Source organism: Hylobates moloch, unplaced genomic scaffold, assembly GCF_009828535.3.
Source record: "Hylobates moloch isolate HMO894 unplaced genomic scaffold, HMol_V3 SCAFFOLD_17, whole genome shotgun sequence".
Taxonomy (NCBI): Eukaryota; Metazoa; Chordata; class Mammalia; order Primates; family Hylobatidae; genus Hylobates; species Hylobates moloch.
The window spans coordinates 76642876-76658648 of NW_026652292.1; the positions used below are offsets into that span (position 1 = coordinate 76642876).

The window sequence follows — 15773 nt, forward strand, 5'->3', positions numbered from 1 at the left end:
GGCATCCCCTCCCTCCACCACCCTCGGCCGAGCCCTGGGGGGCACCGCATGCTGCCCGGCGCGGGGACCCAGGCACGGCCACTTCGTCCAGCGAATGCAGTGTGTGCCCGACCCGTGCCAGGCGCGGCGCTTCTGCTGAGGCAACTCCTAGGTACCCAGTGCCCTTTAGTAGTCGGGACGGTGCCTAGCGCGGGACTGGGGAGGCGGCTTCAGAGAGTTGAACCCGAAACCTGCACTTGGGGGTGTGGAAGGGAGGAGTTGACTTCGGAGGCCAGTCGGGATGTTTCTAGGCTCGGGCTCCCCAGGAAACCGAGGTTTCCTTGAGAGCCTGAGGCTGACGGAGGTGGCCTGGATGGGCGGATTGGACCGTGTGTCTGTGTGTGTGTGTGTGTGCGCGCGTGCCCACGACGCATTTGGTCTCGTGCAAGGGCCTGTTGGATGCAGCTCTCCTCAATCACCCAGGACAGAGAGAAACTTTTCTTTGCTAAACTCTGTGGTTCCTAGGAGGGCGTCCTGTTCTGGGCAGCCTCCCCCTGGCGCAGAAGTGGTGTAGGCTGTCCAACCTCATTTCAACTTCCTGGCTGGGTCCTTGCGGTTCAGGTCGATAGAGCTCAGTATTTGGACTAGCAGAACCCTCTTTCCAGTGCAGCGTGTCCCTGGAAAACTTACTTCACCTCTCTGAAACATTAGTCCCTTCATCTATGAAATGTGAGTTATGATACCACCTACTTTATAGGGTTGTTTGAAGCTTAACCACTAGTAATCCACGTGAAAAGTGCCTTATAAATGCAAGCAGTACCGAGCTGTGCCGTTTTTTATCTGTTAAGAGCCCTCTGCCTCTCAAAGCTGGTTTCCTACTGTGCTGACTCGCCCGTCTCCTCTGTGCCCCAGGTAAGAGCTGAGACATACTGAGCACTTACTATGTTCCAGCCATGCTAGCACATAGTGTTCACTCAATCCTTTTCATGCCCCTTGAGGTGGCTACCTTAGAAAGGGGGCTGTCCTGGTCACTGCTGGTAAGAAGTAGAGCTGGGCTTGAGGCAGGACAGTCTGCTTTGAAAGCTGTGCCTGTCATCATTACCCAGGGCACTGGCTGTGTGCGTCCATCATGGATGGCTTCTAGAACTCCCAAGGCTGTGAGTGCTACTCAGATGCCTGCCTGGACAGCCTTTCTCAAAAAGATAGATGAACACAGGTTAAGTGAGCACCTGCTGTGTCAGGCCCACGAGAGCCTTCCTTAAAGGAGTTCCTAGTCTGATGGCCCTGAATGACCGTCCATGGTGATAAGGGCATTGAGAAACCAGTGCAGGGTCTTGGGGGCACAGAGAGGCCCCAGCTTTTCCTGATCTTTAGTCTGGAGCATGTGCAGGTAAGCAGGTAAGGAGCCAGTTGTGGACAGAGGAGAGGCGGGCACGGAGGTAATGGAGGCTTTTGCGTGTCCCAATAAGAGTTTGAACACTATGCAGCATCACCCTCAATTGCAGGGGCTTGTGGTTCTAGCCTGGGTCAAAGGTCATGCTTTTGCTAATTTTCCTAGCATCTTTCTCTTTTATTTACAGACGAAATTTGCCACCCTTATATTGAAAACAGTCTCTGTCATTTAGGATGGATCACCTGAGGTCAGGAGAGCCTGCCTGGCCAAATGGTGAAACCTGTCTCTATAAAATCAAAAATTACTGGCATGTTGGTGGGAAGAGGCTGAGGCAGGAGAATTGCTTGAACCGGGGAGGCAGAGGTTGCAGTGAGCTGAGATCGCACCATTGCACTCCAGCCTGGGCACCAAGAGTGAAGCTCCATCTCAAAATAAATAAATAAATAAATAAATAAATAAATAAATAAATAAATAAATAAAAGGTTAGGGCTCTCCTCATTTTGCCATTGTCCAGCCCAGTGAAACATAACTTGTTTGATTTTGCCAGTGTATCTCTCACACATTTCCTAGTACAGGTAAAACAGTGTTACTTGCCACCGACCGACTCATTTATTTCGTAGGCATTTACTGTTCATATTTTCTGCACCCACCCCTGTGCTGGGGACCAGGAATATGAGGAGGATGAAGGCGAAGTGTTAACAATTTGCTCCCAGAGCAAGTAAACCACCAGGACAACACAGGGTGTGTAAGTGCCCTGACGTGGGTGAGCTCAGGCCACTCTGATATCCTGGAGGAGGGTCCCTGACTCAGAATCGGGGGAGGGATCTGAAAAGGCCTCCTCTTTTAGACTGGCATGTGCAGAAATGGCAGGAGTTACCTAGGGGGAAGAAGTGGGTGATAGAAGGGGGAAGGACATTTCAGAGAAAGGGAAGAGTATGTGCAAAGGCAGATGGTAAAGAGTAAGCCTGGCTCATGTGGGGGGATTGAGGGGCCTTAGTACTCCTGCATTGTGGAGTGTGAAGCTGGAAGGCACAAAAGATGAACGCTGAATGCCTGGCCGGCCTTAAAGGGCCCAGTGGCCATGGTCAGGTGTTTGGACTTGATCTTGTAGGCATTTTGGAGTCACTGAAGGGTTTTAAGCAGGGAGTGACATGGTCCAGTGAACAAACAAGCTCTCCCAAACCATAGTCATTGCGTGGTTGAAGGTTGAAGATGCAAACACCTGCCTGACCAGAACAAGTCTGATTTTTAAGTACTTTGATGTTAAACCACAGCTAAATATTTGCCATTGTGTAATTGTGACAGGACCGTCATCCACATTCTTAAGGCAAAAGTTTAACTCATCGTGTGCAAGTGGTCATAGCTGTTCCTGCTCACATGATATATAATAAGCAGAGAAAGGATCATGCCACAGATTAATTGGCAGAGTTGCTTTTTTTCGAAGTGTTGCGTAAAATAATGGTGGCTTTATTGTGGATGGCATCTAACATTTGGTGAAAAAGGGCACGTTAGCTGAGCCTCCTCCAGTTGCAAATGATGGAAAAGCAACATTAAGTGCTTTTTTTTGTTTTTAAAAAACAAAAGGTCTCACTCTGTCACCCAGGCTGGAGGGCAGCGGTGGGATCTTAGCTCACTGCAGCCTCAACTTCCCAGGCTCAAGGGGTCCTTCCATCTCAGCCTCCCAAGTAGCTGGGACAATAGGCTTGTATCATTATGCCTGGCTAATTTTTAATTTTATTTATTTTTATTTATTTATTTTTTTAGAGTCAAGGTCTCACTCTGTTGCCCGGGCTCACAAAGTGCTTTTAGGGGAATAACTTGGCTCTGGCCATTTCTTGCCTTCCCTGTCACTACCATTCTTGTCCAAGCCATGGTCACAGCTCTTGCTTGGATGATTACAGTCACCTCCCTAAGTCCTTACATGGTCTGTCCCTACTCCCATCACAGTCCCCTCAATGCAGCAGCCAGAGTGATCCTGTTAAAACATGCCATGGGCCAGATCAATCCTCTGCTCTGCTCAGCCCACCCTCAAATCCTCCCTCCAGCCCTAGGCACAACTTGCATCGTTAAGAAAATAAAAGCTGAAGTCCTTATAGATGCCCATCAGGTGCTACCCTCTGAGACTGCACCTTCCTCTGTCACTCCCGGCTCACCTGCCTCCTTCCTGCTCGTCTGACTTGCCCTGCACCCTCACACCGTAGCCCTGGCATCTGCCCCTCTTGCCCGAGGGCATCTCCTCCCCAGCCCACTCTCACTTCCTTCGGATCTCCAGGAAAATGTTGTTGACTCATTAGACTCTCATTGACCACCCTACTTAAAATGTCACTCCAAATCCTTTTCCTTGCTTTATTTTTTTTGTGGAAATTACCACCATCTATCATAATATTTATTTTACTTATTTTCTTTATTATTGTCTGTCTGTCTCCACTCAGTGCAAGTACCTTAAATCAGGGATCTCCAACCCCTGGGCCACGGACTGGTATCAGTCCATGGTCTGTAGGAACTGGGCCGTCAGCAGAAGGTGAGCAGCGAGTGAGGGAGCATTAATGCCTGAGTTCTGCCTCCTGTCAGATCAGCGGCAGCATTAGGTTCTCACGGGAGTGCAAATCCTACTGTGAACTGTGCATGTGAGGGATCTAGGCTGTACACTCCTTATGAGAATATAACTAACACCTGATGATCTCAGGTGGAACAGTTTCATCCTGAAACTGTCCTCCCTCTGTCCATAGAAAATTTGTCTTCCGTGAAACTGATCCTTGGTGCCAAAAAGGTTGGGGATCACTGCCTTCAATACAGGGATCTTATGTGATTGCTTCTTCCTAAGGAATTGCAAGCTCCTTAAGGTAGGAGTTTTGCATAGTTTATTCACTTCTGTATCCCTAAGGCCTAAAATAACACCTGTAACATAATAGATGCCTGGTAATTTTTTGGTGAATAAATAAATGAGTGAATGAATGAAGGTGTCAATCTCATCAGCCATGGCTGGAACCAGGCTCCCCATCATATCAAGAATCTTCATTCCTGGATTCTATGCTTTATTCTCAGGTGGGCTCTCTCTTCACGGGGCTCCCACCACCTCCATGTTGATAGCTCCAGAACTCTGAGTATGGAAAAGAGAATATCTTTCTCGTAGTAGTTGCAGAAAATGTCCCACGGTTACTTTGATGGGCTCTAATTGAGTATTGGGTATTCTTGAATCAATTACTGTGAGCATGGAGATTTGAAGCTCTAATTGGCTGGACTGCGTCATATGCCCACTTTTGGATTCAGGGGGTAGAGTCAGCTCTACTTGAGGCATTTGGAATAAGGGTCTATGTGAAGAATTTTCCCAAGGGATATTGGAGTATCAACGGAAAAAGGGCAAGTGGATGCTGGGCAGGCAGATAGAAACAAAAAACATCCATTCCCCCCCACCTGTTATTATTGTGTTCCTTGGAGCACAGGTTGGGACCCTTTGGTGTATCCTACTTAATCATTTGATTCCACATCCACCTTTTGCGCTAGACTGCAACCTCCTAAAGAACAGCACTTAGTTGTTTTCCACCTTTGTGTCTGCAAAGCCTAGAATAAGGCCAACGAGGGCATAGAGCGGCCATTTGTTGAATGGAAGATGAAAACAATCACTTATTGGGGGCCAATTTCTTGCATTCCTTTGGGTTCTGGAGCTATTGAGAAACAAACTGATTTATTTCCAGTAAGGTCATTGGAGACTATGCCTTGGATTTGAGACGAGAATGGCCTTCCTACACCTGTCCTTCAATTTTGACCTTGAGACTTGCTTGAGCAGAGAACTGGTTTTTCAGAGTGGACCCTACACTGCCAGTAGCTTGGCAGCTCTTAATCATGGTGCACAGAGAACTCACAAGAAATTCCCCAAAAGAGATAGGACATAGCTAAATGGCAGCCTGTGATGATTTCTGACTCTTGCATAGCATGACTCGGGATGTCACCATTCTTCCCAATGAGAGAGAAGGCAAAGCTTTTCCCTGCTCCTTTCTAGGTAAGACAAAATTCCTGCTTTATGGGATCGTAAAGGGACCTAGAACTCGGGGGTTGGCTTTCCAACAGTATGAGCTGAAGTGAATAGGTGTTAGGATAGAGGCAGGATTTATGCTGAGTCTTGAGGGAAGGGTTTAAATGCCTCAAGAGATAAAGGATCAATACTTTAGCAGGATCAAACAGCATAATCTGGTGCTAAGCCTAGGCATTTTTCCGGGAGAACTGGAAAAAACAGATATTCTTAGCATTACACCATTATCTAAAATCTGGACTTTGAGAAATGGCAGACTGAGATGAAGAAACTGTTCTACAAAGAACGTTGAGGGTCCTAACACCCTAAAGGGATATTCTAGTTTAGAGAACAGAGAGAACAGTGAGGACACATAGTTTAGGATACCAGAGGAGAATTTCTAGTTCAGGCAGACCTGAATTACATAAGAAGAGAAAAACACACTCTATTAAGACTGAGGTCATTCCGTTAGCTAGAGCCAACCAAGGAAAAGATGGGTGTCAACGTTGTTAGCAATCCTGGAGTCTTGCTCTTCTCAGTCCTTGATTTTTGTGACCTCCTTGGAGTACCCTTATTCATTGAAGATTTTGGCCTCTGCTTCATCTCCCACAAGTGCTCCATCTGTGAAGTCATCAATATAAATATCTCATTCTTTCAATGCGGGACAATATCCTGTTTCAACGTGGGAACATTATCACTGTTCACCAACATCCTGTTCCCCTTTACTTTCATGCACACACACAAAATTATACCTCCTTGTCCCCTTGAAGTTATGTGAGACCATGTGACTTGTTTTGGTCCATTTGAGCAGAGATGATATATGTCACATCTTGGAGAAAGTATTGAAGACCTAGTGAGTGTCACTTTATATCACTCTATCTTGGAGCAACCACAATGATCTACATGGTGGAACTTATTTCAGTCTGGTTCCCAGAGTGAGAACAACATGGATCAGAGATCACACTCACTGCTAGCCAGCCTGCAGTGAGACATGGCATGAATGGGACAGCCTCTTTTGCCATCTTTTTTTGTTTTTTTTTGTTTGTTTGTTTGTTTTTGAGACAGGGTCTGTGGTGCTGGAGTGCAGTGGTGTGATTGTGACTCACTGCAGCCTCAACCTCCCCGGCTCAAGCAATCCTCCCATGTCAGCCTACAAAGTAGACCACAGGAACGCACCACCATGCTCTGCTAGTTTATTTATTTATTTTTTATTTATTTTACTTATTTATTTTTTGATATAGAATCTCTCTGTCTCCCAGGATGGAGTGCAGTGGCATGGTATCGGCTCACTGCAACCTCTGCCTCCCAGGTTCAAGTGATTCTCATGCCTCAGCCTCCCCAGTACCTGGGATTACAGGCAGATGCCACCATGCCCAGCTAATTTTTGTATTTGTGGTAGAGATGGGGTTTCACCATGTTGGCCTGGCTGGTCTCGAACTCCTGACCTCAGGTGATCTGCCCACCTTGGCCTCCCAAAGTTCTGAGATTACAGGCATGAGCCACCATGCCCAGCTGCCATTTTTTTTTTTTTTTTTTTTGTAGAGCTGGGGTTTTGGGGTCTGTGTTGCCCATACTGATCTTGAATTCCTGTGTGCAAGCAATCCTCCCACCTCAGCCTACCAAAGTGCTGAGATTCCAGGTGTGAGCTGCTGCTCTTTTGCTGTCTTAAGCCACTGAGACTTGGGGCTGCTCATTACCACAGTGTAAGCACGCCTATCCTGACTGGTACACCTACCCAAACCAGCCCACCCTCAAAGAGAAAGCGTTCACTATTTTACAATTAAGTATTATATTAGCTGCATTGTTATTGTAGATACCCTTTATCACACTGAAGTTGTTTCCTTCTATCCTGATTTGCTGGCAGTTTTTATTGTTAATGGCAGTTGAATGTAAACAAATGCCTTTTTCTGCATCTATTGAGATGATATGTGACTTTTCTTCTTTTTGTGATCAGACAAAGAATTATACTGATTGATTTTTAAATGTTAAATCAACTTTTCATTCTTGGGGTAAACACCACGTCATCATGATGTGATATATTCTTGGATTTGATTTGCCAACATTTTGTTTGTAACTTTTTAATAAGAAGATATTATAAACCTTATGCCAATACATTTGAAGTGGACAAAATACTCTCTAAAAGCACAACTTGCTGAAAATAATACAGGAGAAATTTAAATATCAGAATAGAACGAAATCTGTAATAAAACTTTCCCATGAAGAAAAGTCAAGGCTCAGATGTCTTCATAGGTAAGTTCTTCCAAACATGAGAAATAATAATAATCCTCTACAAACACTATCAGAGAATAGGAAGGAAGAGACATTTTTTAATGGCTTTATTAAGTTTTTGTATCAATGTTATACTGGTCTCATTAAAAGAATTAGGAAGTATACCAAACTTTGGGAGAGTTTGTTTGTGAAGGACTGTTATTATTATTATTATTTTGAGACAGAGTTTCATTCTTGTTGCCCAGGCTGGAGTGCAAAGGTGTGATCTTGGCTCACCACAACCTCCGCCTCCCAGGTTCAAGAGATTCTCCTGCCTTAGCCTCCCGAGTAGCTGGGATTACAGGCATGTGCCCCTGTGCCCGGCTAATTTTGTATTTGCAGTAGAGACAGAGTTTCTCCATGTTAGTCAGGCTGGTCTTGAACTCCCAATGTCAGGTGATCTGCCTGCCTCAGCCTCCCTAAGTACTGGCATCACAGGTGTGAGCCACCGCGCCCAGCCAGGACTGTTATTATTGATAAGTTTCAAGTTTATTGACGTAACGTTATTCACAATATCCTCTTATTATCTTTTCCAATGTTTGTAGGATCTGTAGTGATATCTCCTTTTTCTATTCTGATTTTGGTAATTTGTGCTTTCTTTTTCATTTTTCTTATTGGCCTTTCTTGGTTTATCAGTTTTTATATTTAAAAATAACTTTTGCTTTAATTTTTATCTGTTTTCTTTTTGATTCACTGATTTAAAAAATAATTTTCTTCTGTACACTTTTTGCTTTCATTTACTGTTCTTTTTCTAGGTTTTTGAGATAGAGCCTTAGATCATTAATTATATTTACTCACGTATTCTACATTTTATTTTTTATTTCACTTAGGAGTTTCCAATAGAATTAGTTTCCTTTGATGAAGTATTCTCTTCCTCATTTCTTTTATTGCATGCTTTGTAGTGACAAATTTTCTCACTTTGTACTTGTCTGAAAATGTCTTTATTTAGACTTTACTTATGAGTGAGTCTTTTGCCAGTTATTAAATTCTATGTCAGCAGGTTTTTTTCTTCAGCATTTTGAAGATGTGATTGTCTTTTGCCCTCCATTGTTTCTGAGCAAAAGACAGCTGCCAGTTCTATTTTTGCTCCTTTTAAGCTTTCATGTTTTTCTTGCCAAACTGCTTTTAACAGTTTATATCCCCTTTCAGAAACCTAAGGATGATGTGCATAGGTATGATGATCCGGCCATCTCTGCTTGTTGTTAGTGCTTCTTGAATCTGTATCTTAGTGGCTTTGTTAGTTTTGGAGGATTTTTTTTTTTTTGTCATTTAACATTGGTTCTGACATTTTCCCCATCTCCTTACATTATCAAACTCAAATTGCAAAAGTATTAGACCTTATCACTATGCCCCATCTGGCTTTGACAATACTTCTTTGCCTTTTGTTCTTTTTTCTCTCCTTGTTTTTAGTCTGAATATTTTCTTCTGGCCTATCTCTTTTTGAGTCACTTCAGGTCTGTCTGCTATGAAGTACAGCCATTAACTTCTTAATATTATTCATTGTGTTTTTAGTTCTAGAATTGTCCGTGGGTTCTCTTTTATGGCTTTCAAATCTCTGCTGAAATTCTCAAACTTGCCTTTTAATGTCTTAAGCATATTAACCAAGTTCATTTGGAAGGTATGTTTGATAACTCCATTATTTGGTAACCCTGTGGGTCTATTTCCATTGTCTATTGTTTCATTTTAAGCATGTCTTGTTCTCTAATTTGCCTTTTTGTAAAAATATTACATGCTGGGTATTATATAAGAAATAGTATAGAGATGATTTGAGGCTTCGAATGATATTATATTTCCTAGAAAGATTTTCCTTCTGGTCTTTGCAGGCATCTGTGCTAGAGGTGATAGGAATAATGCTTCATCTTAAATCCTCACAGAGATTCAAATGGTTTGGAGTCCTGTGAGGGCTGGTCTATATTTCACACTTACGGCTAGAATGTAGCTCTGTGGTGTTCTTACTAAAGCCTGGGTGTTTACCAAGCCTCCTCCTCTTTGGTAGTTCCTGATGTTCAGTATTTGTCCCCTCCCTGAAGCCTGTGAGTGCTTCCAAAGTAGCTCCTCAGCTTCTTGGAATCTGCTTTCCCGATTGGCAGGTTCCACTTGCTGTGCCCATTTCTTTGAACTTTCCTTTCTCCTGGATATTTGTACCAAAGTTCTTTCTTCCCTTGATAGCTCTATAACTCCTCCAAACAGATTTTTCAAAAGTATATTTTGTGCAGTTACAGTTTTACTTAGCAGGAAGGTTGACCAAAAATATTCCAGTCCACCAGAAGCAGAACTCCTGTCCTCAGTATTTATCTGTACACGAGCGCCTTCTGTTTTAAAGATAAGCTCTCCCTAATCCCCATGCTACCTAAGATCTACTACCCAACTCTCCTCACTTTCATAACAGAGCTTCATGAAAAAGCAGCCCACACTTGGTGTCTTCAGTTTCTCAGTGATAACATATTCCTCAAATCACTACATCTAACTTCTCCTCATTTTAATTAAGCAGCTTTCACTAGGGTCATCGTGATCTTTTTGTTTTTGAAGGCAGCAGGTAACTGTAAGTCGTGTCTTTTTGGGATACACAGAAAATGAGCCAACTCATGAACCTCACCATCCAACAGAAGAAATAGAGTATGTAGAGTTCCCCTGAAGCTCCTGGAATGTGCTCCAGTCCCTTTCCCATGTTTTCGAACTCCTAAACAATACAATGTTTAGTTTTTTGTTTTGTTTGTTTGTTTGTTTGTTTGTCTTTTGAGACGGAGTCTTGCACTGTCGCCCAGGCTGGAGTGCAGTGGCACAATCTCAGCTCCCATTGCAAGCTCCGCCTCCCGGGTTCACGCCATTCTCCTGCCTCAGCCTCCCGAGTAGCGAGTAGCTGGGACTACAGGCACCCGCCACCATGCCCGGCTAATTTTTTGTATTTTTAGTAGAGATGGGGTTTCACTGTGTTAGCCAGGATGGTCTCGATCTCCTGACCTCGTGATCCACCCACCTCAGCCTCCCAAAGTGCTGGGATTACAGGCTTGAGCCACCGTGCCCGGCCAGTTTTTATTGTTTTTGAAATTTATAAAAGTGGTAACATGTTTTATGTGTTTCTGTACAATTTGGTGTTTTCACTCAAGATTGCATTTCTAGAATTCATCCATGCTGCTGTGAGTAGCTGCCATCTATTCATTTTCATTACTGTTCCATTCAGTTACTATAGAGTAACTCATTTATTTTTTCTTCAGACACTGATTGTACTGTACTGCTTCTAGTTTTTACTTTGTGAACCGTATGGCTGTGAACGATTTTGTGTATGTCTCCTGTTGCACATATATCAGATTTCCTCTAGGATATGTGCCACAGGAGAGCTGCTAGGTCATAGCACAGGTGTGTGTCCAAATTTTATAAGATGATGGCAAATTGTTTACCAACATGATCATATTAATTTACACTCTGGCAAGCCGTGCGTAGGCATTTCCATTGCTCTACATCAGCACTGTTCTATAGAAATGTGACTCAGTCGACAAATGTGAACCACGTATGTAATTTTTAATAATACATTTTATTTAACCAAACATACCCCAAATATTATCTTTTTTTTTTTTGTCTTGAGAGAGTCTCGCTCTGTCACCCAGGCTGGAGTGCAGTGGTGCGATCTTGGCTCACTGCAACCTCCACCTCCCAGGCTCTAGTGATTCTCCTGCCTCATCCTCCCGAGTAGCTGGGACTATGGGTGCCCGCGACCATGCCCAGCTAATTTTTGTATTTTTAGTAGAGACGGGGTTTCACCATGTTGGCCAGGCTGGTCTTGAACTCCTGACCTCAAGTGATCCACCAGCCTTGACCTCCAAAAGTGCTGGCCAAATATTGTCATTTCAGTGTGTAATAAATATCAAAATTATTGAGATATTTTACATTAGTTTATTCACACTGTGTCTTTGAAATTGAGTGCATATTTTACACTTTCAGCATGTCTTAATCTGGGTTAGCTACATTTAAAGTGTTCAAAAGTCACATGTGGCTATTAGCTAACTTATCGAACAGCATACCTTTATTTCCTCGCCAATATTTATTACTGTTGACTTTTCGTATCTGCCAATTGATTGAGCATTCAATAGTATTTCATTGTTTTAAATTGTGTTTTTATTGAGGTTGAAGTGTCTTTATATATTCAGTTCCCAGTCATGTTTCTGGTTTTATGAAGTTCTTGTTCATAACTTTGTTAATTTTTTAATTAGAAGTCGGTCTTCTTTGATTGACTTGTAGTGACATTTCTTTGTCAGTTATGTGCCGCAAATATTTTATTCTGTTTTGCAATTTCACTTTTCCAGCCCTTTATGAGATCTGTTGACATCATAAATGCCTTCATTTTAATTTAGTCATACTTACTAAGCTTTCCTTGTGGTTTCCTTGTGGTTTATATTTTGTGTATAAATATGTATATGCATAAATATGTATATTTATACACTATATATAATATATAAAAATATAATTATATATGATATATATTTATTATAATATATTACATGCAAAGATATATTTATTATATAATATAATTATGTACTTATATAAACATAATATAATTATATTACATAGATACTTACATACATATATAATATATAAATATATACTTATATACATATGTAATATATAAATATATAATATATAAATATGCATATATAATTATATAATATATAAAATATATTTCTCCATAAGAAAACCTTCTCCACCTTACGATTTATGCATATTATTTATGGATGCAATATTTCTTCTTCGTTTCGGTGACATTACACCCTCCAAGGTTTCCCCTGCTTTTCTGGCTGTTCCTTCTCCTTCTTCTTCGCAAGGCTGGCTTCCTGTCACTTGCAACGAAGCCTGGAGTTCAAGACTGAGCAATTGGACCTCTTACTTAGCTTTTTGTACTATCTCCCTAGGTGATCTTGTCAACCCCTGCATGTTCAATCACTCTGTATCAGTCAGGGTGCAGTCAGGACCCCGAACCTACACCAGTTTTCAAAAAGGGAAAATGTAATTCCAAGAACTGTCAACCAGTAAAAAGGTTAACTACTAAGTAGAGTCAAAGAGGACTCTAGGTGGTATAGAAGCAGCAACTTCAGCAAAACACCTAGTCTCTCTAGGGCTGAGGAAGAGTGAACACGTAAAAGAACTCAGAAACTTAGAAGGCGGCCCCCTTCTCCACGAAGTCTGTGATTCAGATGTCTCTGGAGAAGGCATTGTTGCCAGAATAGGCAGCCCATTGAGTGGCTGCAAGTGGGCCATGTGTGCCACTTAGATGAGGGCTACTAGGTCCCCTAGACACCAACCCGCTGAATGCCACGTGGAAAATACACTGGAAGAAGGAAGAAAAGTCCTTCTTCTCACTCTGATCTTGCAGTGTCTCGCCTGTGCCTTCATTGGCAATGCCTAGCACGAGGCCAGCTGGAAAAGGAGAAATGTCTACAGGGTTCAGCTCCAATATCACAAATTTGATTTGGAGCTGAGAGTCAATAAATTAATAACTAACATATATTGCTATATGACAGTGACTCAGTAATTTTTTTTTTTTTTGAGACAGAGTCTTGCTCTGTTGCCCAGGCTGGAGAGCAGTAGCATGATCTTGGCTCACTGCAACCTCTGCCTCCCAGTTTCAAGCAATTCTCCTGCCTCAGCCTCCCAAATAACTGGGATTACAGGCATTCACCATCACACCTATCTAATTCTTGTATTTTTAGTAGTGACAGGGTTTCACTATGTTGGCCAGGCTAGTCTCAAACTCCTGGCCTCAAGTGATCTGCCCGCCTCAGCCTCCCAAAGTGCTGGGATTACAGGTGTGAGCCACCCCACCTGGCCAGACTCAATAATTTTTTACCTTAATTCATATTTCTCCTCTGATTTCCAAACCTCTGGTTTCCTATTTATAATTCCATTTGGATATCTCAAAAGAATTATTATCTCAAATTCAACACAACTTCACCAAACTTTCTTCCAGAATTTCCTAGTTTAGTGTATAGTATCATTATCCCTTCAGTTACAGAAGACAACATGTCTCAGGTTTTTCTCTTATCCCCACAAATCCAATTAAGCACCTGGCTATGTTGATTTTATCTCCTAAATAGCTCACAAATCTGCCCGTCTTTCCAGCCACACCAACCTCAGTTCAAACATCACGTTTCATGTGGACTCTCCTGGGCTTCCTGACTGGCCTCCCTGTCTTCTCTTGCACTTTCAGAACATCCCCCACTCAACAGCTAGAAAATAGCTTCAAATCACAAGTATGATCGTGTCGATTCCTTGCTTAACATTTTTTCAGTGGCTTCCATTGCCATTATACCTGTAATATATCCTTCAAAACCCAGTATGGTCTAAAACCTGCCCAGCTCTCCCAACTCACTGCAAGCTGTGTTCCCCTTCACTGAATGAGTTCAATTAGTCACTGCACTTAAAGTTTTCAGCCAAATCCCTGGCACATGACAACTGTCCCATAAACTTAGCTATTTCTTCCTGTTGTAATCAATGTTATTATTTATACTCTTCAACCACACAACCACTCTTTCAGTTTTTAAAAAGTTTACTCCTGCCCCAGGACCTTACTGTATGTTGTTCTGTCTGCCTGAAACACTCTTTCCATCTTATCCCATTTGACTCAGTCATCTTCCACTTATCTTTCTTAAAGATGCCTTATCTGCTTCCTAGACTGGGTAATTCCTCCTAGAAGGTCCCCTGAAATTATCACATGCTCCTTCATAGCATTGAGCACAGTTGTAAGTCTGCATTTACTCTTGTGGCTCTTTCATTAAGTCAGTATATTAGTCTGTTTTCACACTGCTGATACAGACATACCTGAGACTGGGTAATTTATAAAGGAAAGAAGCTTAATGGACTCACAGTTCCAGTTCCATGTGGCTGAGAAGGCCTCACAATCATGGTGGAAGGCAAAAGGTACATCTTGCGTGGCAGTAGGCAAAGAGGAAATGAGAACCAAGTGAAAGGTGTTTCCCTTATAAAACCATCAGATCTCGTGAGACTTATTCACTACCATGAGAACAGTATGGGAGAAACTGCCCTCATGATTCAGTTATTTCCCACTCGGTCCCTCGCACAACACATGGGAATTATGGGAGCTACAATTCAAGATGAGATTTGGGTGGGGACACAGCCAAACCATATCAGTCAGTTACCCCCACAAGACTGTAGACTCCACAGGGACGGGGTCTATGGCTCTTGAGGTGTCTCCTGTGGGCCCCACTGCTTTAGAAAGTGTCTATCATTATAGCTGCTGGTTCTTGAGTATCAGAAAAGACTAAGGAAAATCACCGTGTAACCTTATAAAGGTTACAGGTTCCTTCCCAGTATCTAAAGGAGAAAGCCTAGGGAACGGGAAAATAAAATTATATTTAATAAACACCTACTATGGGCCAAACATTTTTATACATAATATTATATGATCTTTATTTTTATTTTTATTTCAATAGCTTTAAGGGTACAAGTGTGTATTAGTCCATTCTCACACTACTAAAAAGAAATACCTGAGACTGGGTAATTTATAAATAAAAGAGGTCTAATTGGCTCATGGTTCTGCAGGCTGTACAGGAAGCATGATGGCTTCTAGGGAGGCCTCAGAAAACTTTCAACCATGGCAGAAGGCGAAGGGGAAGCAGGCACATCTTACATGGCTGGAGCAGGAGGATAAGTGAGAGGGAGGAGGTGCCACACATTTTTAAACAACCAGATCTCATGAGAACTCTATCATATGAATAGCACCAAAGTGAGAAGTCCTCCCTCATGAGCCAATCACCTCCCACCAGATCCCACCTCCAACACTGGGGATTATAATTCAGCATGAGATTTGGGCAGGGACACAAATCCAAACCATATCAAAGTAGATGAATTGTGTAGGTTACTTTCAATGGCAAAAACCACAATAACTTTTGCACCAACCTATACAATTCATCCATTGAAAGTTAACTTTCAATGGCAAAAACTGCAATAACTTTTGCAGCCACCTAATATAATGGTGAAATCTGAAATTTTAGTGCACCAGTCACTGAGGTAGCATACGTTGTACCCAATATGTAGTTTCTCATCCCTCACTCCTTTCCCCTTCTTCTCCCGTCTGACCACTCTGTAAGCTTTTGCATACCTTAGCTCCCACTT

At 42.4% G+C, this 15773-nt stretch overlaps 1 protein-coding gene across 1 annotated transcript in view; it reads left to right on the top strand.

Annotated features, from left to right (window-relative positions):
• The window catches only part of STK32B (serine/threonine kinase 32B), a 437513-nt gene that overhangs the window by 492 nt on the left and 421248 nt on the right, over window positions 1–15773 (top strand). The gene's annotated exons all lie outside the window — the stretch shown is intronic.